A 22,901-nucleotide genomic window follows, 5' to 3' on the forward strand; every position below is an offset into this window, starting at 1 on the left:
CATGTCAACTAAACTACAACTTGACTGAGTCATTGGCTCACAGATGGGGAAACTAGAATTTGAACTCAGGTTTGTCTGACTCTCCAATTCATGTTTTTCCCACCATCCTGTGACATGGTAGGTTTTCAATGGATATACTTGAGTAACAGAAGAAATGGATGAATGAATGAATACATCTTGCTTCCTCCAGTGGAGAGAATGGCTGAAATGTCAGCCCAGACAGTAACTTTGGCTTTAAAACTCCCACATTCTGACCAGAGGAGCTAATCAGCTAATGCACCTTAGGGAATTCCAGGAGGGCTCCCTGGCAACAAGGCAGATGGTTCTCAACATATGGGGCCCGAATTCACTCCTACAATCTCTCAGAATTGGTTGATAGATTCTAGAATTGAGGAGAGGACTCACCACTTTTGTCTACTCCACTGCCTCAAAAAACCTTTTTTAGTGTCCTGGGCTTTGCAGACAGAGGGAAAATAAACTAAGTAAGACCAGAGTTCCTAGTGCTACAGCAAAGATTCCCACACTAAACCCCTCTGGCTCCAGATAACTCTGTGTAAGGAAAATGGATCCTAATTCTCCTACGCCTACCTCCTCTGAAATTTGGTTCTGGAAGGAGGAGAGCCAGGATCTCCAAGACATGAAGATCAGAGCAATGTGCCCACATCCTCAAGTGTTTACATGGGGCTGCCCGTCTCCTCCCACAACCTCCTGTTCCACTGTGTTTGTGGAGCAGATGTCTCCCTGCCAGCAACCCCCCTTCAGTACTTCCTGCTTCTCGGCCCAAACCTCTGCCTTCTGTCTTCGTGTGCTTGGCATACACATGCAGCAAGCTTGGAGCTTGTGTGTGCCATCATCGCACAATTCAAAAACCCCAAATAAGAGACAGGTGGTAGGATTCTCCCAGGGAATTAAAAGAAGGACTCCAAGCCCACGCCGTCTGAGTCTGGCTGCCCAGTGAGCAGCCTACGGGTGGGTTGGGCTAAGGCTACTGGTTCAGTAGTTAAAAGGCAGATTCTACCAAACCCATACAAGGCTGTCTTTATTCCTTGGTCCCAAACATTTCTACTCAGAATTTCCTCTTGGCTCTTTCCAGTTCTTGAGGGAAGTCTAACTTATTTTGAACAATTAATGGAATCAGTTTGTGGAGGAGAGTCATATCAATAAAATCACAGTCATTTCTTTAAGAAGGGAGATATGAAATGGACCTTGGAAAGTCACAGACTCTTTGGCACCATTATTTGGATCAGTTTGGGGCTCAAGAGCCTTCACTGCCTGCTTGGGAATTAAGACTTAATGATTCAGCTACTCCACGATGGATTAAAATGGGCCTGCAAATTTTGCCACTGGGGCAAAAGATCACAGCTACTGTCCTTTCCTTTAAGGAAACAGGGTTCATCTCATATGCTGGGGGTGGGGGGGTCAGCAAACTTGTTTCTGTAAAGGCCCAGATAGCAAATATTTTAGGCTTTGTGGGCCATAAGAATTCTGTTGCAACTATTCAACTCAGTTGATGTAGCACAAAAGAATTCACAGACAGTATGTAAATAAATGAGCATAGCTGGGTTCTAATAAAATTTTATTTACAAAAACCGGCCTACTTGTTCTACCATTACCTAAATTATCCCTAAAAAAAATCAGAACCTACATTTAACATGATCTCCAGGTGATTTGTATACAGTACATCTGGAAACCAATGTGTCTCAAATACTAATCAAATTATATTGATAGATCCTGAGGCCTGAGGTTCTGTAGTTTCAACAAGCTCCCAGGTGATACTGATGCTGTCAGTGGATGATGTTTAATTAGCAAAGATCTATTTTGATGATTCTCTACAAAACCCAATACCGGGTTAGAACATGGGAACTGGTGGGTACCAGCAGCCCACTACTACCCACCCAGTTTCTCTACCTCCAAACAGAATAATGTATGCATAAGACTATGCTAAATGTTATGCCAAAGCAAAAATATCTGACAGAGACTGAGACCTTGACTAAGAGGGTCTCACAATCTTTTGAGGGGGGGACCTCATATAAATAAAAAAGTAATCAATACAAGAGGTTGTATGAATGTCTCTTGTAAGACAATACGACATCAGTGAAAAACCCTGACATGTGCTATGAATGTCTAGCAGGAAGACCCTCAATCCCTCCCATCCATCATAAAGGGAGGAACCAGGGGCTCTGTAAGCCAGGAAGCAGGAATTTTGAGTAGATTCAGGGTCAGGAGGAAATTCAGTGAACATTTCCAGCCAGGAGCGCAACACGATTCCTTCAGCCCACAATCTCTGAATAAAAGAGCTGATGTAATAGGAGAAATTATAAGGCATTGAATATTAAAACAATGGAAATAAGATTCTACCAGACTTAGGTAAACTCTGAGGGCAATACAGTTTGTGGCTGACCCTTAAATCTACTCTTAAAAGCTACAAAGATCAAAGCAAAAACAAGAGACTGAGATTTTAGAAAACAGGCTCAAAGTGTTTCATGCATATGTATTTTTAGGCCTCCAGATACTTCCCCCGAAGGCTTATTATTATGACACCTTAAATCTGGTTCAGAAATGCACCCACACTCAGCAAGAGGGGCATGGGAAACGAGCATCTCCCAAAGCAATGTCATCCCCCCTCCTAGAGCATGTACCACACAGATGCTCAATTCCGAGGATGGCATCCGGATGTCTCAGCCCAGCCAGCAGGCAGAGCTCTCCCCAGGCTGGCAGCCTCCCTCCTTTCCAGCTTTATCTTCCACCCCTCCTCGACCCCAACACTCTGCTCCCAGGAGATTGCTATTTCCTCCTTCCCACCCACGTGCCCAATCCGATCCTTGTTTACTGGTCACTCTGCATCTTTGTTGCCTAGGTCCGCTCTGCCAAGAATGACTGACCCACACCTTTCTGAGTATCAAATCCCTGTCTGGCCTCCAAGGTTTGGCCCAAACTCCACGCCCTCCATAGTCAAGGCATTTGTTCTCTGACCAGCCCAGCCACAAGTGCTCTCTCCTTCCTTCAACCTTTCATCACCCTCTTGACACATCCTTACCTCCCTGGAGCATACTTCTCTTTTGTGCTCCTTCCCTCTCCTATTAGCCATGAGCAACTCAGGCTGGGTTCTCTCTCGTTTATATTCGAATCCCTTCAGGTCACTTCCAGAGTCCCTTACACATCACAGGTGCTCTGTATACAGCGTTATTATGTTAGTAAGTAAAAATACTATGCAAAGTCCTTGGATAACCATGAACAACAACAAAAATAGAGCATGTTGTCTAGCCCATCGGTTCTTTTTCAGACCACCATGGTCCGTTCTCAGTTTCTGCTTTTCAGAACATTTTCGGGGCCCTGTTCATCCAGAAACGTCCAAATCAACCTCTGGCACATCTAACCCCCAGTTCCCTGTGCCGCGTTTGCTTCCTCCATTTCTATTGGGCTCCCCCCATGTCCTGCGGTGGCACACCCACCATACCTGTGGCTCCCTGATTAGTTAGATGCTGACCCAGACCTTGCCTTCTCTAAAATGATCCTGGCACAGCCCAAACTCCAAAATCTCAGACGTTCGGTTTTATGCAGCATCACGATCACAGCGTCTCATTTGTCTCAACTGTAATCCATTCTGTGACAAGCAGACGCCTCCCAGGTTTTCTCCTGTCACGGCCCCAACTTCCCCCCACCCCCATGGCCTCCCCCCTCCAACACCCCCCCATGCTGTCTTCATGCCCTAGCACACATGTCCCCCAGGACGCATGAAACCAGAACCTTCCATCAGAGTGGCTCGTGAGAAACAGACCACTTGCAAAGGGAAAACAGTTGGAAATACAAGATTTTCCTTTAAAGGAGAAAGTAACGTTGGCAGCAGTGTTCTTCTCAGCTGCCCTCCAGCAGTGTTGAAAGAGCCATTTTGGGAGACAGAGGGAAAGGAAGGAAGTGTGAGTGACAAACGGAGAGCAGAAAATAGTGAAAGAGAGGGAGACAAAAGAGAAAAGAAGAGGGAAGACAGATAAGGATGGGGGTGGGGGGCACAAACCGGAAGGAGGTGGGTGGCAGAGCAAGAGAATGAGGGTCAAAAACAAAAGGAGGAGAAGCGAGCAGAGAAGGAGGTAGAAGAGGCAGCGGAGGAGGGGAGGAAAGGGCTGAGGAGGACGGGCCTGCACCGCTGGGTCTCATGAACACGGGCCACCAGTTCTGCGGCAACCCTGCCGCTCTCCCCCAGGAGCTGTGTCATCCACCAGGGGACAGGCTCTCCACTGGCTTATTAGAAACACTGAGCGCTCTGAAGTGTATGTCAGAGTCCCCTGGGCCCAAAACAGACAACTGAATAGAATTCAGGGAGTCTGTCCCCAAAGGCTCTTGTTAACCTTCTGCACTCAGCCTTCATTAGAGATGCAAGATCTTTGAAAAGTCGGTGAGCATACATACAGACGAAGCCTCATGTTCCAGAGTTTCTGTTAATAACGTCCCCTTTCCCTCACAAGTGTTCTGGTTTAAATGCTAAATTACTTGCTTTTCCTATTAATAAGAGACACAGGAAGCTGAAACTTATTAAGTCTCTAAACAGGCTGAAATACTTAGTCTCATCATTCTCAGAAAAGGAGGAAGCCTACATTGGTGACCAGAAGAGACCAAAAGAAACCAGGACTCCTTCCTGGGGGAGCCAAAGTACTTGAGATAATTCTAGTCATAATACTATGATGGTAAGGGTGGGGAAGGCACCCAGATTAGGCTTCTCAAGCCAAGGCTATTTATAGCACGCGCCTTGGATATTGAAATAATAATTTCTAGGGCTTCCCTGGTGGCGCAGTGGTTGAGAGTCTGCCTGCCAATGCAGGGGACGCGAGTTCGGGCCCTGGTCTGGGAGGATCCCACATGCCACGGAGCAACAGGGCCCGTGAGCCACAACTACTGAGCCTGTGCTCTAGAGCCCACGAGCCACAACTACTGAGCCTGCACATCTGGAGCCTGTGCTCTGCAACAAGAGAGGCCGCGACAGTGAGAGGCCCGTGCACCGCGATGAAGAGTGGCTCCTGCTCGCCGCAACTAGAGAAAGCCCTCGCACAGAAACGAAGACCCAACACAGCCATAAATAAATAAATAAATAAATAAATTTAAATCATATGGGCTTCTAAGAAGACCTCTGCTTAAAAATAATAATAATAATTTCTAGAACTAGTCATTTAAGGTTGGGTGGCAGGGGAAGGAAAGACCACAATGATAGGTAACTTTACCCTTCTGAAAGGTAAAGCAGAATGAGTCACAGATAAATAACGTTTGAGGAGTCAAATGGAATAGAGAAACTCTGCAGTAACCCACAGTAACCTCTGGTTAGTGGTTAAGTGTAGCTATGGATTATTCATTCTGAAATGTACACCATGAAGATTCAAGTTAAGACTGCTTAGCTCTCCAGTATCAAGAGTCTATTGGAAGGAAGGAAGGAAGGAAGGAAGGAAGGGAGGGAGGGAGGGAGGGAGGGAGGGAGGGAGGAAATTAGTTTCAAGGCAATCTATGGGAATAAAGGGACCCAAGATATTTTATCACCACAAGGAAGCTAAGGAGTAATGTGGAGGGAGGGTGGGTAGGATGACCTAGATAATAAACAGAAAGGAGTATATAATCCCAGGAGCATTTGATAGGGAGAAGAAATCTCCTGGGGAATGTGAGGAAATACTACTTTACCCTCCCGTCCTCATCCTTCATCCCAAAGATGGTCCACATTATTTACTCAATTGCACATTCATTTAACAAGTATTACAGAAGCTGTGAGCAATGTAAGTCTAAATCAAGGCACTGAGTCCTCAATGAGCATCTTCCACATGCCAGACCCTATGCTATATGCTAGGGATGCAGGCATGAAGGAGATATGGTTTCTGCCTTCAATAAGCTCCAGACTGAGAAGGTCTCAGACACATGAAATTACTACAGTTCTAGTTTTGTTGATGGGATTTGAGTCTCCTAAAGAATGAACTGAGAAGTCCCATTCAGACCAAAATTCACCTACAGCAGACCACCTAGACCTGTGCAAATGCTTTTGGTTTCCTCATGAAAGCTCTGCAGTGTATCATGCTTCTCTTTCTGCCTTGGGTCCCGGAGCTAAGTAGTACACTTAACTGCAATAAGCATCCCTGGGCTAGGTTTTCTTGTACATTTAACTCTCCCAAAACTTATTTCAGGGCTCTGGTTCTCTTACCCTGATTTTAGTAGTTCTGTTAAGTATTAATTTTCTCTAAACCACCACAAATTATTGCTGGAAGAGGGCAATTTATTAAAAATTTATAAATATTTTCTATTAGAAGAGGCCCAGATTGATCCAGGAACTCCAGAGATTCCAGTGGGTCTTATAGGGACAGGGAAGGCCTAGAGATCCTGGGTCACTCAGAGCTAGGGACACAGGACACCCCAGGATGGGCCTCTACTCTGGGCTGGCTACAACTGGATCAATGAAGTACAAAGAGGAAACAGACACTCAACATCAGGTTCCCTGTACAATCAAATCCATGATCTTTTCATTTGATATCAGCTCTGGAACAGAACCCGAGGCTCACCTTTCCCCATGACACCTACCAGGGTAAGTGAGGGGCTCAAGGGGAGCCACACTGTCACCCCCAATCTCCTGTGGTGACCCAGCTTCAGTGACTGCCCTACTTACATCAATGGGTGCAGAACATCCTCTGAGGGGCAGGATCCTCAGGAACAGCTGGCCTCTGCTTCGCTTCAATTATTGTAGCTGCTTTGCTTCAAGTCTCAGCACTTTCTAGAGCATTGAACCCCCGACTAGTTGTAGATCTCCCTTCACAGAAGGGGAAAAAACAGAAAGCAATATTTTATTACAAACTTTTTCTTCATTCACGTTTTCTTTCCTGTTTGATATTTCTGCCCACCACTATCAAACAGAAGCCTCCCAAGGACCCCTGGCACTGAAGGAATTTGAAAAATCCTCAAAGAGTTTTTGTTTATGGGGGTTATGCTATTGATATTTATCAATTTAGAAATTAAAAACTGAGAATTAAAAACTGAATTTTTAATTTATTAATTCATTAAAATAATAATTCCATGTTAACACAAATAAGAATTTTTAATAAAAAATTTTCATAAAACATTTAGTGAGAAGAGTGACATTGTTTTACATTTTTAAAAATCTCTTTGATATCTGGCTTAATCAAACAGATTCTATCTGCTTCTGGATTCAATTTGTTGCAATAATAGCACAATAGCACAATAATAGCACAATAATAGCCCAAGTCATTTAACCTCTGGAAAATTCCACCATACACTTGTGGGAGAATGAGAGTGAAAAAAGCAAAAACATCCTAGTGTTATTATGAAAATAGTTTTTATCCTGTGGACCCCCTGAAAGGATCTCAAGAACTCGTAGGGATCCCCCAAGCACACAGGAACCAGTGCTCCATACGGTCAAAAGAAGTCACACTTCCACCTCAGACTATCAGTACCCTTCCTCAGATGCAGCTAGTTATCAGTTACCTGAGTAGTCTTCTAGAACTATCCTAAACATATGTAAAAATATATGGATGGACAGGATTTTTTTAATTAAAAAAAATCAAGTATTAGCATCCCATATATTTCACCTTGAGTTTTCTGTTATACATGTTGGGGCAGTTGCATTTTAGCATATGTAGTTACATCATTCCTTTTCACAGATCTATAGTATTCCACTCAATTGATACAATGATATATAACTCTACATAGTGCCACAGGGTCCAGGTGGGCTGCTGAACGACTACCATAAGTTGCCAATTTCTTCAGTGAAGGATTTAGAACTTAATGCAAATAAAGTGGCCCCATGGAGTAAGAATGGATGTCACATATATTAGTACAGCCTTCCTCTGACTTCTAGTTCCCTAACAAGGCATGCAGCTGAAGTCTTCAAAATTTGAGAAAATATCCCAACTTTGGCAATACTACTGTCCTTTTATACTTGGGGCTTACCCCAGTGGACCAGAAAAACTTGTACTAATATCTCTGTCCCTGTTTGTACCGGAATGTTTATAAACATCAACCTCTTTTGAAACATACTATCATCAGTGCCACATCATCATGGGGGAAGAAAGCAGGATCAGGGTCCAAGGCTTCCCAAACAGTATTTCTGAAAATTATTTCCCTGTGGTACTAAGGTCACAAAGGTTAAGCCTGTTAGATCACAATCTCCCTGACATAGAAAACCTGTCACCTAAAGGAAACCCTCACCTCATATGGCTAACTTGGTCTAATTACATTGCAGGCTTCAAATGCTAAAATGTATGCAGACTACCTGTGTTCATTTCCTCACTCTGAGATTCACTAGTTGTATAATCTTGGGAGTTACTTAGCTTCTACTTACTTGTAAAGTGGAGATAATGATAACTATCTCACATAGCTATAAAGAAGAATAATTGTAATTCTCTATTAAATGTGTCTGCCACATAGTACGTGCTCAGTGCTCAGTAACTGCTAGCCCTCTCCCTTTATTGTTGTATGAGCAGAAATAATGTGTGAGACTGATCTTTTGTCCTGGACTGAGCTGGCTTTTCAGGGAACCCCAATAATCTAGTCTTTTTGGAAGTCTGGAGCTATAAGAGACTGGGACAAGAGACGATGATGGAGATTTTTTTTTCCTCTTGTGAGATGTTTGTCATCTGTCTGATTCAAAATGAGAGACACAGGTCTGCTTTCCTCCTCACTAGGCCAGGAAAACTGGCACCAACATTTCCGGCATTTCTGTTTCAACTTTCCCATCTGTCTCTGAAATTATATAGGCCAGTGTGGTTTGCACTTTTAGGCCCACAGAATCTACAGAAAATCCGTCAGGTTTGGGGGAGCCCCTCAGGTGAGGATGAGCAGAGATTTACTTCTGAACAATTCCCAGGAGTAGAACCAGCACTTACAATAATTACAGACAGATATATTATGACCTCCATTTACAGATGAGGAAACTAAGGTCTGGAGACATTAGGTAAATTCCCCAAGGTAACACAGCTAACAAGGGCAGGGTGGGAACTCAAAACCAGGTTTGTCCTACTCCAAAGTTCAAATTTTTAACCACATCATCACATGATGCTCCCACTAGAAAGGAAACCAGCCCTGTCATGACATAGCAAGGCCAGCAGCATCACAGAAATGGTCTCACAAGAGAGGGAAATTATCCTTAACTGTAAGTTAAGGATTTACTAACCCAATAGTGTAAAAAATCAAAATCAAAATTCTTCAGAAAATCATACCTCAACTAGATGCAAAGTAGAATGGAAGGACACCAAAACCAATATTTTATTAGTTTTGGATTTGTAGATTATCTTATTTTATTTGCATTTGATTAGATCAATTATTAAGATTAATAGATTGTTTCAATTTATAGATTATCATTTTTAAAAATAGATTAATAATTTAATATTAATTTAGCCAATAATATTTCTAGCTCCTAGTATACCTCAAGTACTATAAGTGTTAAAGATGAAGAAAACATGTTCCTTGGCCTTGAAGAAGAAGATATAGTGGATATTATAAGATATAATAGATATAACTACTATATATATATATAATATATGTATACATAATATATATATTTGGATTGGTGAGATAATAAGATAGAAAAGAATAAGATACTAAAAGAAGGAGAAATCAAGCCAGTGGGGAGTTCAGGGAAGACTTGAAGGAGGGTGAAGGCATCACTTAAGCTGACTCTTGAAATATAACTAGGATTTTATCAGAAAAAGTAAAAATAAAAGTCTAAGAAAAGGGAATAATTTGAATAGGCAAGTTATGGAATGAGGATATCAATAAATAGTGGCTGGAGGACAGGAACGGCTCAGTAATTGAAGCTAGAGCTGGAAGATGGTTGAGGCTATGGATGCTGGCAAGAGGTGAGTACAGGCGACTCAGGAAAAGCTTTGGAAGAGGAATGGCGGGGTGAGGGAGGCTCTATAAGGCTTAACCTGGCATGTGGGATGCTTTAGACAGAGGGGCAGAGTGACCAATGGGAACCTGACCTAGAACAATGACATCAGGAAGGGAAAAGAAATAACATGGAGGTATGATAATAATCAGGTGGAGACGACTGGATCGCTCAGTGACTAGCTACCTCAGGGAAGAAGGAAGGAGTCAAGGAAGCCTGCGTTTCCAGCCTGCAAGTGATCAGGAGCACTTCACTATGTATTAACAAAACCCGGGAAAACTGGAAGAGGAATTGATTCACAAAGGATGATTGTGAGTTTGGTTTTGAACATAAAGAATTTGGTTTCCTCTCAATGGAAACAGATTAATACATCAAACAGAGGAGTAGAAATCTGAGTCTGGCCTTCAAGAGAGAGTTTGGTTCCATCAACAGATGAATGGATAAAGAATACACACACACACACACACACACACAAAATGGAATACTACTCGGCCATAAAAAGGAGAGAGTTTGGTGTTATGGATTCATATCTGAACGTCAAGTCCATAAAAGCAATAATTAAAGTCTGAGAAGATGAGATGATCTGGGAAGAAGGAAAAGAAGAAAACTAAAGGCAGAACCCTGGGGCCTATCTGCACTGACTGGTGGAAGAACGTCTCTGCTTCCCCTACTACCTTCTGGGTGAGACTCAAGACAACTTAAAAACAGTTCCTCCTCACAAAACATCAGCACTCCCTGATCTAACCCAGCTCCCTTAGTTCACAGATAAAGAAGACTCAGGCCCAGACAGTTAACTGATTTATCCAAGGCCTCACAGCTGCCTATCAGCAAAACTGAGACTAGATGAATGAAGTGACTGTTAGGAATTAGTCTTGCCTTAGCAATTGGATACTTGCATGTGCACCGTACGACATGCTTGGATTCAGAGAAGCCTGAGAGCAAACCAGAAGCTTCATTTATCTCTGCTCCATCAGTCCAGCACTGTGACCCTGCCCAACCATATAATCAGCTCAGGGGTTCAAACCACATCTTACTCATCTTGTTGTCACTGTCCCTCTGCCCTCCCTTTCCTTACCACTGTCTCCGCCACCGGCATTATTACAGAGTAGAAAAATCAGATTATTTTCCTCTTCTGAATATGCACATGACCACAGACTTTCGGAGTTGAAAGAACTTAAGAATTCATCTAGTATTAGTATAGCCCCTGTGCAAACAGACCCAGAGAAGTTCAATGACCAGATGACCAGTTAGCAGTAGACCCCAGACTAAAATTCCAAACTTTTTTTCTTTCCATTACACTACCAACCTTTAGTACAAGAGACTTTTTTTTTTTTTTTTTTTTGGTGGTACGCGGGCGTCTGACTGTTGTGGCCTCTCCCGTTGCAGAGTACAGGCTCCAGACGCGCAGGCCCAGCGGCCATGGCTCACGGGCCCAGCTGCTCCGCGGAATGTGGGATCTTCCCAGACCGGGGCATGAACCCGTGTCCCCTGCCTCGGCAGGCGGACTCTCAACCACTGCGCCACCAGGGAAGCCCCAAGAGACTTATTTTTAAGACAATGTTTCTTGTCTTTAATTTCTTGAAATTATGCTATGTAGCCCTGTCCCCTCAATATGCTTCTTTAAAAAAAAACGAGCTCCATGGTCCAAAAAGTTTGTGGAGTGCTATAAGCTATACCTCTCTTGGACGGTCAAAATGCTTATTACCATATTAAAGACCTTGGGAAGTCCTTGCAGTAAAGAAACGTGCTCAGTTCTCTAAGAATACTTCCCAAACTTATTTGGCCACAGAACTCTGGCCCTGGCCCCACCCCTATGGTTCTCTATTTAAAAACCCACTGGTTTCCAAGGAGTGTACTTTGGGAAGCACCACCTTTGCCCAGTTAGAAAGATTTCCTTTGTTAGGTCCCAAGAAGAAGTGCCAATACTGAGAGGTCCTCCCTGTGTGAACTGGGTGGGGTAGCAATGAGAGACAGAGAAGGAGAGAGAAACAACAAAGAGCCCCAGTCTCATCCAGAGCCATCTGCCATGCCAACATCAAAGGGCGAAACAGCTACTTGAGAAGTTTTGACTCAGGATCCTGGTTATAAGCGTAAGGCAGTTGAAGTTGAAGTCATCTCCAACCTAGACTTCTTGTGGGAAAATGGGTTTCCAGGTTCTCAAACACTCCACATCAGCTAGCGTGCGAGTTTCACCCTGCCTCTAGTCCCACCGTTAGTAGCAATACTCTCTCATCAGTGTCCTTCAAGTTACATCCACAGTGGCTCTAGCTTGTCCTTGCTCCTTCCACCACCCTGGTCGAAACCCTGTCACTTCACATCCGGAGGACTGACAGCAGCCTTTGGATGAGTCTCCCCGACTTAACTCCTTCTCCCCTGCAATTTCCCTGACATGCCGCCGTCACATTAATCTTCTTAAAACAACACTGCACCTGCTTTAAGATAAAGGAAAATGTTCAAAACTCCACGACATCCACAGTTCTCCTTAATGTAATAAAACACATCTATACAAGGCTATTTCTCCATGCTCTCCAGTGCAAATTTCCACCACCCCAGGCTCACATCCTCACTGTTCAGAGCCAGCCGGTCATAAGCAGTCTGACTACCAAGCCTCTGTTCTTCCTGCTCTTTGCTTCCTGCCTATCTAATTCCATCCAATTCTTACTCCACTTCCAGCATCCAGCTCAAGTCCCCTGACAATACAACCCCTTCCCTGCACTCTTGTGCTTGCAGACACTGAGCAACTAGACCCACATTTCCTTTACCATTTCCTGAATTTTCTAACTGATAACAAACTCAGGAAATAACTGTGCCTTATGACAGTCAAGGCACTTAGTAAATGCTCAAAAAACAAAACAAAACAAAACAAACCTTTTGCTGCATAAGGGAATAAATCCTTTATTGACCTCAGAACAAAGAGTTAAGCAGAAAATTTCATGCCTACAAAACACTAGGAAAACTAACCCCTTTCTGGACCTCAAAGGCATTTATACCTTCTTAGTTCAATTGATCTTAGTTTTAGCAAAGGGGAAGAAGATTGATTCTACCCCATCCTGGGGCAGCTGGCGAGTTTTCATTCTTTTTTCACAGACAGAGCTGTGCTTTCTTGCTCCTTCCCATAGGTCCCCTGCAGTGCTTGGCCTCCAGGAGAGAGAGCCTAGACTGAGTACATTAAGTGATATTTAAACATGTATCTCTAAATTCTCCATGGGTTTAGCCAAAAGAATGTTCTTTCCAAGAACGTATCCTCCACTGACAATTGTTCCTTCCTTCATTCATTCTTTGTATTATTTGACAAACATTTACTGAGTGAATCCTTGAGCTACAAGGGTGGATAAAAAACAATCATGGTCCTCAAGGCACCCACAGTCAAATGCAGTTTTACTCTAAATGCAGGCAGAGGAACACCTGCAACAGAATCACCCAAGGGAGGTTGTTAAAAAAAACACAGGCTCTCTGGTGCACAGAAAATTTCTAATTTAACCAAGTCTGAGGTGGAACCTGGGATCTGCATTTTTAAAAAGAACTCCAGGTGATTCCGATGTATACTGAAGTTTGAGATTCACTGGTTCCACGGAAGCACAGGCATATAAGGAGAAGATTGTAAAACAGTGGCGCCTACTTGCAAAAAAAGAGATATCCACAAGGTGTGACACAGGCTCAAGGAGAGTAACGGAAGTAGTGGTAAAGAGTTAGGTGTTGCAGTGAGAAAGACCTAGGTTCAAATTCTTTTTCTGCTACTTATTCACTATGCGAGTGATCCTCTCTTAGTGTCATGTGTTCTCATATATAACATAAGAAAAATACTCACTTCACACAATTATTATAACGTTGCAATGAGATCAAGTATATAAAGTGCTTAACATAAATCTTGGTACACAATAAGCACTCATCACTACGTTGTCATGATAGTTTTTTATATATATATATAAATTTACAAATGGATGTTTTTTTCTTTTTCTTTTTTTTTTTCCTTTGGCTTGCAGGATCTTAGTTCCCTTGACCAGGGATTGAACCCCGGCCCCAGCAGTGAAAGCTCTGAGTCCTAACCACTGAACTACCAGGGAATTCCCTAGACATTTTTGATTATTAATGAAATTTAAAGGGCAGATCAGAAAGGTTTTCCTGAAAAAAATAGTAGCTTGAATTTAGTTTTAAAACAGAGTATCTCCAAGTGTAAATGTATTCTTTCAGTCCTCAACATTTCTAGAATTTTTAAAAGTTTATAACTTTGATTCTATAATTTGGAACTTTTCATACTAATGGTAACCAAGCACTGCCATGCGATTTCAGCGCCTGCCTTTTCTTTGTGCTTACAATTGTCCAAATGCCAAATGAAAGCCAGAGCAAGTCAAAGGTAGAAACAGAGGAAACGGCCGGCCGTGGGAGAGTTGAGTCATCGGGTGGTACGGGGCAGTTTAATCCGCTCAGCCATTGTGGTCAGTGCTGTGTTCATGCAGCAAGCAGCTGTGTAATGCAGACTCTGACTCTGTATACCAAAGCCTATCAGTTTATAGGCAGAAACCTATAAGGCATAAACACACAAAGCACAGTGGTTCTGTCACTAATTCTATTAGTAATTAGATTAGATACCCATTTTGTAGCAACTTCATTATCACCCCCATGCTAACCTTATCTTCAAGTGAATAGACAATTTAACAAATTATCTAATGATACCAAGTTAAAACTAACATTTGACTGTTGCCTACCAGCAGAGCTTTGGTTAAGTATGAGGGCTGATTCGCACTCCCCCAATGCATAAACCCTTAAGGCTATTAATAACTATCTGTTTAACTCACTCCAATAGGCATTTTCTGCATGAGTATTAATTACTTAAACAACAGACCCAAATTAAATATAGACCAGGCCCTGGGACCACATGTGTCCACTCTATCTTTAACCTCCACACTAGTGGTTAGTTTCAACAAACCAAATCATCTCACGCATTAAAATAATGTTTTGTTATTTTGTTGAGTTTATAACTATATTTGATTTCACTTATAAATCTGCTTTGGCTTTATAGTTGCAGAAGAACTAAAGCATAAGAGATGTGATATTGTGATTTATAAGAAATATATAGTGTAACTGATTCACTTTGTTATAAAGCGGAAACTAACACACCATTGTAAAGCAATTATACTCCAATAAAGATGTTAAAAAAAAAAAGGAATATATATCTGGTCATTCAGAGGACCAAAATATATTTCTCATATATATTTGGTCTTCATCCACAGATGCAGGCTCACAGAGCTCCCAAAACCCTTGGAATTTCCTAAGTGACAAGAGCCATAAAGGCCTTTTGTTAGGTTAATGAGGTGATTCTAGGACCCCACCTAAGGATGGGAGCTGGTTGCCAGGGAAACCAACCTTGTGATTAGAGAGTTGGAACTTTCAGTCCCACTCCACTGAGCTCCAGGGAGAAGAGGGGCTGGAGGTTGAATCAATCGACAAGGGCCAATGATTTAATCAGTCATGCCTGTGTAATGAGGCCTCCATAAAAACTCAAAAGGACAGGATTCAGAGAGATTCCAAGTTGAAGAATACACGGAGATTTGGGGAGAATGGTGCCTAGTAAGGGCATAAAAGCTCCTCTCCCTTTCCCCATACCTTGCCCTATGCATCTCATCATCTGGCTGTCCCTGAGTTAAATCCTTTTATGATAAACCTTTCATCTAGCAAATAAAATGTTTCTCTGAGTTCTGTGAGCCGCTCTAGCAAATTAATCAAACCCAAGGAGGGGGCCTTGGGAGCCTCTGATTTGTAGCCAGTCAATCAGAAGCACAGGTAGCAGCCTGAGCCTGCAAATGGCCTCTGAACTGAGGTGTAGTAAAGGGGTGGGGGCAGTCTTGTAGGACTGAACCCTTAACCTGTGGAATCTGATGCTATCTCTGGGTAGTGTTAGAATTCATTTGAATTGTAGGATACCCAGGTGGTGTCCGGAGAACTGTTCGGTGTTGTGTGGGAACACCCCCCACACACACACACACACAACACGCACGTGGAAATTGGGTCCAGGAACCTCATTTAAGTATATACCTAGCTTTATGTTTGTACATGTTTTAATAGTGTCCAAACAATCCATCATCCTAAGGAGCTGAAAAAAATTTCCCTATAAAATTGGTCCATATATTGTTCAGGTTTGAGTAATACCAAATTAGATAATCCTAAGGGAAGTTTTTTAGAGCGCTGAGTCTATTCTGTCTCTCTTGAAAAAGCCTGTCCTGCCTTTTCACCAAAGGAAGCAGTAGAGAACCTGCTCATTTAGAAACCCATGACTAAAACCATCGCTACAAGATGTCAGTTTCCTACAGCCTCAGCAGCTGTCTATCTTCCCACTGGACCGTACATCAGCAGCAGCAAAGCTACTATGTTGGGGAGAGAGGGGGTGGAGAAGATAGTACTTCTTTGAATGTGGAACACCATTTACCTTACACTTGAAGCCATTTACTTGGCCTTAAGAAGTGTGGCTAGTGATGGGGGGAGATTATTGAGCTGTGATGAAAGGAAATGACATGGGCTTAAATATCCCAATGCTTTGTCACCACTCTCACCTAACCTTCCTTTATTCACAAGAAAGTATTTTAACACCCCATGATCAGTGGGGTGGATATTTTTCCCCAGTACCTATTACTGAATCATGCAGTGGTAACCATAATAACATCCTCATGGTAAGGATGGACTTGAACGTATTTTTGAAGAGCATCATAGTACTTTTCCCAATAACTCTGAGGATTGGTGACTGAGTACATTTAGGAACAAGTCGTGGATGACAATAGCATCTGTTCCTACAAAGGGCTGGATTCAGACCTTTAGAGGCTCCAAGCACTGAAAATATTATAGCAACCTCCTCATTCCACCTCACCAAGTACTTTGTTATAAAAAATAATGCTAAATGTAGCATTAACTATAAGAATATTCAGTAAAGTTCCTATTTTTTTCATTATGACTGTTTCAATAACTTTTTTGGAACACCCAATTTCAATTTATTTCCAAAAGAAATTGGAGGTGTCCCTGATAGTGCCTTAAACACCTTCATGTAAAGCAACACTGTAAGTGAATTCAGGGTCCTTACTTGCATCATTTCACTTGAAACCAAGGCTCATTTGTTGCATCCAGTCTGCTGATAACAGATATGCAGCCATTTTTTATGTGTCACACTCTTTTCTTCCTATTTAACTGCCCAAGAACTTCTTCACCAGACTTCTCTTTGCCCTAACCTACCCAACTCAAATAAGGACTTAGATCTAAAAATTGGAAATTCATTTCAATATCCGTACTACTTAGTAAATTAGGGCTGGAAATTGGAACTTCTGCCCTATTTAAAGCAATGCTCCTTTTTTTTCTTCCAGATTACTTATGCCCAAGGCAAGAAGGTACTTGTTGTAGGATCATCAGGAAATGCAGAGTCACTGAAGTTTACATACATATATGGGATAACATTAGACAGCCTGAGGTCTTTGACAGAATATGTTTTGTAAATGTTGGCAATACTTGATCAGTTGGAAAATGAAAATGAGGAGCACCCACCCGGGAGCCTAGAAGTGGAACTCCCTACAGCTGAACAAAAGGCACGGTACAGCCCCCTTTTATAGAGGGTGTGGGGTGCCTGTGGATCTAGGAGAGGGCAAGAAGTTAGCACCCTAAGTCATGAAAATGAAAGATGTAAGTAAACATCACAGTTGTGAAGGAGAGATAATGGGAAGAGCTTCAATCAACTTTTACCCTGCAAAGGCCAAGTCCGTCACCAAAAATACAGCAAAAGGATTAGAAAGTAACTTTTCACACTCCCTCCAGGGATCCACATAAGTCTAGAATTTACATCCTAGCTTGACACCCCTTTGCTAATGAATGACTGAATAAAAGGCTTAGAAAAATCTTCACCTCCAAACATGATATTAAGTAGCAGTTAATTTACTCTTTACATGACATTAAGTGATCAAATGAGAATATTTTTTTAATGAAAGTGGTCTCAGGGAAGAGTGATCACTCAGTGTGAGAGGGAAGAGTGAAAGGTAAGCACTTCTATTATCAGAGGTCTGGGCACACCTATAAGGAAAGAAGCATGATGAGGAGAAAGACACCAGCTCTGCCCATGGTCAAACCAGGAAAAACCAAATCTGCAGCTGTATCCTAAAACCTAGAATGACAATCATCAGCCTCTGGGAATAACCATTTTCTATTTATTACTTAAAGAAAAATAGGCCTGTGTGCATTTTATACCCAGCACACACCAAGTATTCATATGTGAGCTTATCTATTCCTCCACATTTGTACTCATGAAGACATTACTGCCTTCAATTTTCACAACTAAAAACAGCACGATCTGAACCCAGTGCTTCTGATAGCAAACTTAGTGCTTACACCACTTCTCCATGACCTGGCTCTCTTGAGATTCCAATCTTACAGAATAACCAAGTAATAGAAAATTTTTGAGCCCCGTTAAATCCACAAAAAGGATAGTATGTGAGGCTTCAATTACTCCCCTCTAAGAATTTTTCTAGCAACAAGTAAGCACTATGCGAGGCATGTAATAAGTCTTTAACATACTATATCTTGAGAACTCAATAAATATTTATGGGTTATGTTCTAAGATGAGTTATAGAGATCACCTAAGACATGACCTTTACTAGACTAAGTGATACTGACCAAAAGAACTAGGGATTCCAAGAAGTAAGATCTGAGTTGGCCAGAGGGTCGGAAACCTAAGCTAACCTTTAAGGAACGGTGGTATTTGGCTAACATGAGAGGAGAGAGGAGAATACTTACAGTAAACGGGTGGGGGGTGGGGGGGAGTGAAAACTGAAGTGGAGACGAATGATTCAACTTAACTATGAAAGTGAATATGGGGGTATGGGTGCTGGTATAGGCAGTGATTAGCATAACTGAACTGGAAAATGTAGAAATTTTATATTGCCCTTTCCAGATGAGAAAATTGAAGTGCAATTAGGTTAAAAAATATAGTTGCACAAAGTTCAACTGCTAGTAGGTGGCAAAGTTAAAATTTAAATCTCACCCTGTTAACTCCTGGCCCATCACTCTTTCCACCATACCATGATTTTAAGTGAGAATGTTTGTATGTTGCATTAGTTAAAACAATTTCAATGAATATTCTTTCAAGTGATAAGGTATTCTAATTTGAATGATGTGACAAAGAGATTTCCCAAATATCTGCTGTTAACCTGTTGAATTAGTCTTTCTCGATAATTTTAAGTTTCTGCTGCCATTAGATTTATTAAATAAAATGATATTATTAAAGTTTAGGATAAACTGGCAATACTTAACTGAAAAACAAAATTAATAATTATGACTCTATTATATAACTATATTACAAGGTCTGACATCAAATAAGAAAGAAATAGCCAGGAAAAAATCAGAGTTTCGGGAATTTGGGATTTGGGACTTTTTTTAGAGCACTTTTCAGTTCACAGAAAAATTAAGCAGAAAGTAGAGAGTTCACATATATCTCCAAACATACACTCACAACCTCCCCCAATATCAACATCCCTCACCTCAGTGGTGCATGTGTTACAATTGATGAACTGACACTGACACATTATTATCACCCAACGTCCATAGTTTACATGAGGGTTCACTCTTGGTATTATACATTCTATGGATTTGGAAAATTTTATGACATGTATCCACCACCAACAGAATAGTTTCATTGCCCTAAAAACCCGCCGTGCTCTGCCTAGTCATCCCCGCCTCCCCTGTAACCTCTTGCAATCACTAATCTTTTTACTGTCTCCATAGTTTTGCCTTTTCCAGAATGTCATATAGTTGGAATCATATAGTATGTAGCCTTTACAGATTGGCTTCTTTCACTTAGCAATGTGCATTTAAGGTTCCTTCTTGTCTTTTCATGACTTGATAGCTAATTTCTTTTTAGTGCTAAATAATACTCCATTGTCTGGATGTATCACAGTTTATTTATCCATTCACCTACTGAAGGACATCTTTGTTGCTTCCAGATCTTGAAGTTATGAGTAAAACTGCTATAAACATCTGTGTGTAGGTTTCTGTGTGAATGTAAGTTGTCAATTTGTTTGGGTAAATACCAAGAAGCACGATTTCTTGATCATGCATAAGAATATGTTGAGTTCTACAAAAAACTGCCAAACTATCTTTCAAAGTGGCTGTATAATTTTGCATCTCCACCAGCAATGAATGAAAGTTATTATTGCTCTATATCAGCACCAGCGTTTGGTATAGTCAGTGTTCTGGATTTTGACCATTCTAACAGGTAGGTAGTAGTAATTCATTGTTGTTTTAATTTGAAATTCCCAAATGACATATAATGTTGAACATTGTTTCATGTTTACTTGCCACCTGTATATCTTCTTTGGTGAGTTGTCTGTTCAGATCTTTTGCCCAGTTTTTAATCAAGTTATTCATTTTCTTACTGTTGAATTTTAAGAGTCCCTTATATATTTTGGGTGACAGTCCTCTATCGGATGTGTCTTTTGCAAATATTTTCTCCCAGTCTATGGCTTGTAGTCTCATTGTCTTGATACTAGTTTTCACAGAGCAAATATTTTTAATTTTAACGTAGTCCACTTTATCAATTTTTTCTTTCAAGGATTGTGCGTTTGGTGTCGAAAAGTCATCACCATACCCAAGGCCACCTAGGCTTTCTCCTATGTTATCTTCTAGGAGTTTCCTGATTTTGCATTTTACATTTAGGCCCATGATCTATTTTGAGGTCATTCTTGTGAAGGATGTAAGGTCTGAGTCTAGATTTGTTTTTTTTTTTTGCATGTGGATGTCCAGTTATAGCACCATTTGGCGAAAAGACTATCTTTGCTCCATTGTATTGCCTTTGCTTCTTTGACAGAGATCAGTTGACTATATTTATGTAGATCAATTTCTGGGCTCTCTATTCTGTTCTGTTGATCTATTTATCTATTCTTTCAGCAATACCACACTGTCTTAATTACTGTAACTTTATAGTAGCCTTAAAATCAAGTAATTTCTGTCCTCTGACTTTGTTCTTCTCCTCCAATATTGTGTTGGCTATTCTGGATCTTTTGCCTCTCCATATAAACTTTAGAATCAGTTTGTTAGTATTCACAAAATAACTTGCTGGGATTTTGCGGGGGATTAGGATTTATTTTTAATTCCCTTTGATATTATTTTAACATTGTTATCTCAATTTTAAAAATCTATATAGTGTACACATTCTAGAATTAGAACTACATCATCTGAGGAATGATTAGCTACTCTTGAGTGAATTTAACTCCCACTACTCTCTCCTCTAGATCAACTTGTTCCCCCGAATCACAAGAGAGTACATCCTAAAGGACAAGCCCCAGAAGGCTTTGTAACCGTCACCACTCATCTAACTTTTATATGCTTCTGGGAAGTTACAGTCCTGCAAGGCATGTTGTTGGTATAGCTCCCATGAGCACTTCCAAGGCAACCTTGCACACAGTAAATTTTGCTGGATTAGCTACCTATGAAATGCATTCAAAAGGGCATCCCCACCTACCATCTTCATAGGCACAGTGCTTTCCCCTTTACAAAGTTTCTGACACATTACCTTTTCTGAACATAAAAGAAGGATATAAAAAAGTACATGAGGGAAACAGATGAGGAAATTGAGGACCACTGAAGGTAAAAGATTTCTTTGAGGTAAAAAATCTAGACAATGATGGTGCTGAGACCAAAACTTACTGCATATTCTCCTCACTACTTTTTGCACACAAAGTTCTATTCTTATAAGCCCTCCCCGTTACACCCACACCACGTAGCACACAGCATTAACTTCCGACCAGTAGGTACAAGGGACTCCTCAAACATTTCTTTGGGGTCTTGCTAGGCACAAAACACAAGCCACAAGACAGTTGAATGAGTGAATCCATTATAGACAATGCCAATCTCCTGGAGAAGCCTAGCTGAACCCAGGAGTTTCAAAGTAAGTCTAAACACCATTTAGAACCCTTCTGCCTTTTCACTGCTCTTCCAGGCCTCAGTGATACTTGGGCTGGCTCAAACCTAACATTCCTCAGTGCTTAGAGACCAAAGTGAGATTCCAATTAATAAGTATACAACTTGCCAAATGCTGGGATCTCCATTGCTTGGAAACATCAAATAGTTCCTTGCACAACAGGAAGGACAGAAAGCAAAAATAAGAAAGAAAATCAAAATAAGAAGAGAATTATTTTCAGCCAAATCATATCTGAATAACATAGGCTCAATCATAACAGGTCAAAATGCATGCAAATAAAATTTAAAGAGATGGAGAAAGTTTAGAGAGACCATCACTTTAGCCATTAGGTGATTGGTGTTTTGATGAATATCCCTGGGCAGGCATCTGGACATCCCAGTTCCTTTATTAAGCTATTGTTATTAGAAAATGTTAAGCAGAGTACCTTACGCTAGGAAGCAGTCAATAAATCCTTGCTAAATAGAATTAAGCCAAGTAAAATAAAATTGAATTGCCAAGGGATTCCAGAACAATCAGGGAGAGAAACAGGCTAGAAACTACTGAGAAATGTAGCCAGATGGGGAAAAGGGGCAGAGACTTGGGCATTAGGAGTAGGAGAGGAAAAAAATGGTGAACATAAGTCAAGACCAATTTTCCCCCAGTGGTCCCTCCAACTTGGAGGCCTTGGTGGGACGAGCTAGTTGCTGGATTACTTCTACAGAAGCACAAAACCTGTATTTCTCTTTTGTTAACTCATCTGTCCCTTTCCTGAATGCATTTCACATTTAGTTACAACAGCGGTAGCAACTGTGACCCGTACCCGTTTATACTGCCCTCTAAATCTTTCCATTGTAATAGGATTATCTTGTCTAATATATAATATATAGTATCCCTTCTTCCCTACCTGCCCCAAACTGCCAACTCCTTTTTTTCTTCTGGTGTTGTACAGACCCCTAGCCAAGTAATCCACTCTTGTGTTTAGTTCCCCTCTAAAGATAGCATTATGCACAAGTGTGTTTTGAGCATTAAGAGAAAGGTTGGGTAAAAGTGAGGTGGGAATGGATGAGGGAGTGGAGGCAAGGAGATGAACTGACAGCTGTCTTTTCAAAT

The 22,901-nt window shown here is 41.3% G+C and overlaps 1 protein-coding gene across 2 annotated transcripts in view; it reads right to left on the reverse strand.

Moving 5' to 3' along the window:
* The window catches only part of DDR2 (discoidin domain receptor tyrosine kinase 2), a 151,011-nt gene that overhangs the window by 122,351 nt on the left and 5,759 nt on the right, over window positions 1-22,901 (reverse strand). For both annotated transcript variants that reach the window (XM_081223781.1, XM_081223780.1), the window contains exon 2: window positions 6,632-6,772. The gene's annotated coding sequence lies outside the window, so the exon portion shown is untranslated. The remainder of the gene's footprint in view (window positions 1-6,631; window positions 6,773-22,901) is intronic.

Source organism: Mesoplodon bidens, assembly GCF_964165515.1.
Source record: "Mesoplodon bidens genome assembly, chromosome: 2".
In the NCBI taxonomy this organism is placed as follows: domain Eukaryota; kingdom Metazoa; phylum Chordata; class Mammalia; order Artiodactyla; family Ziphiidae; genus Mesoplodon; species Mesoplodon bidens.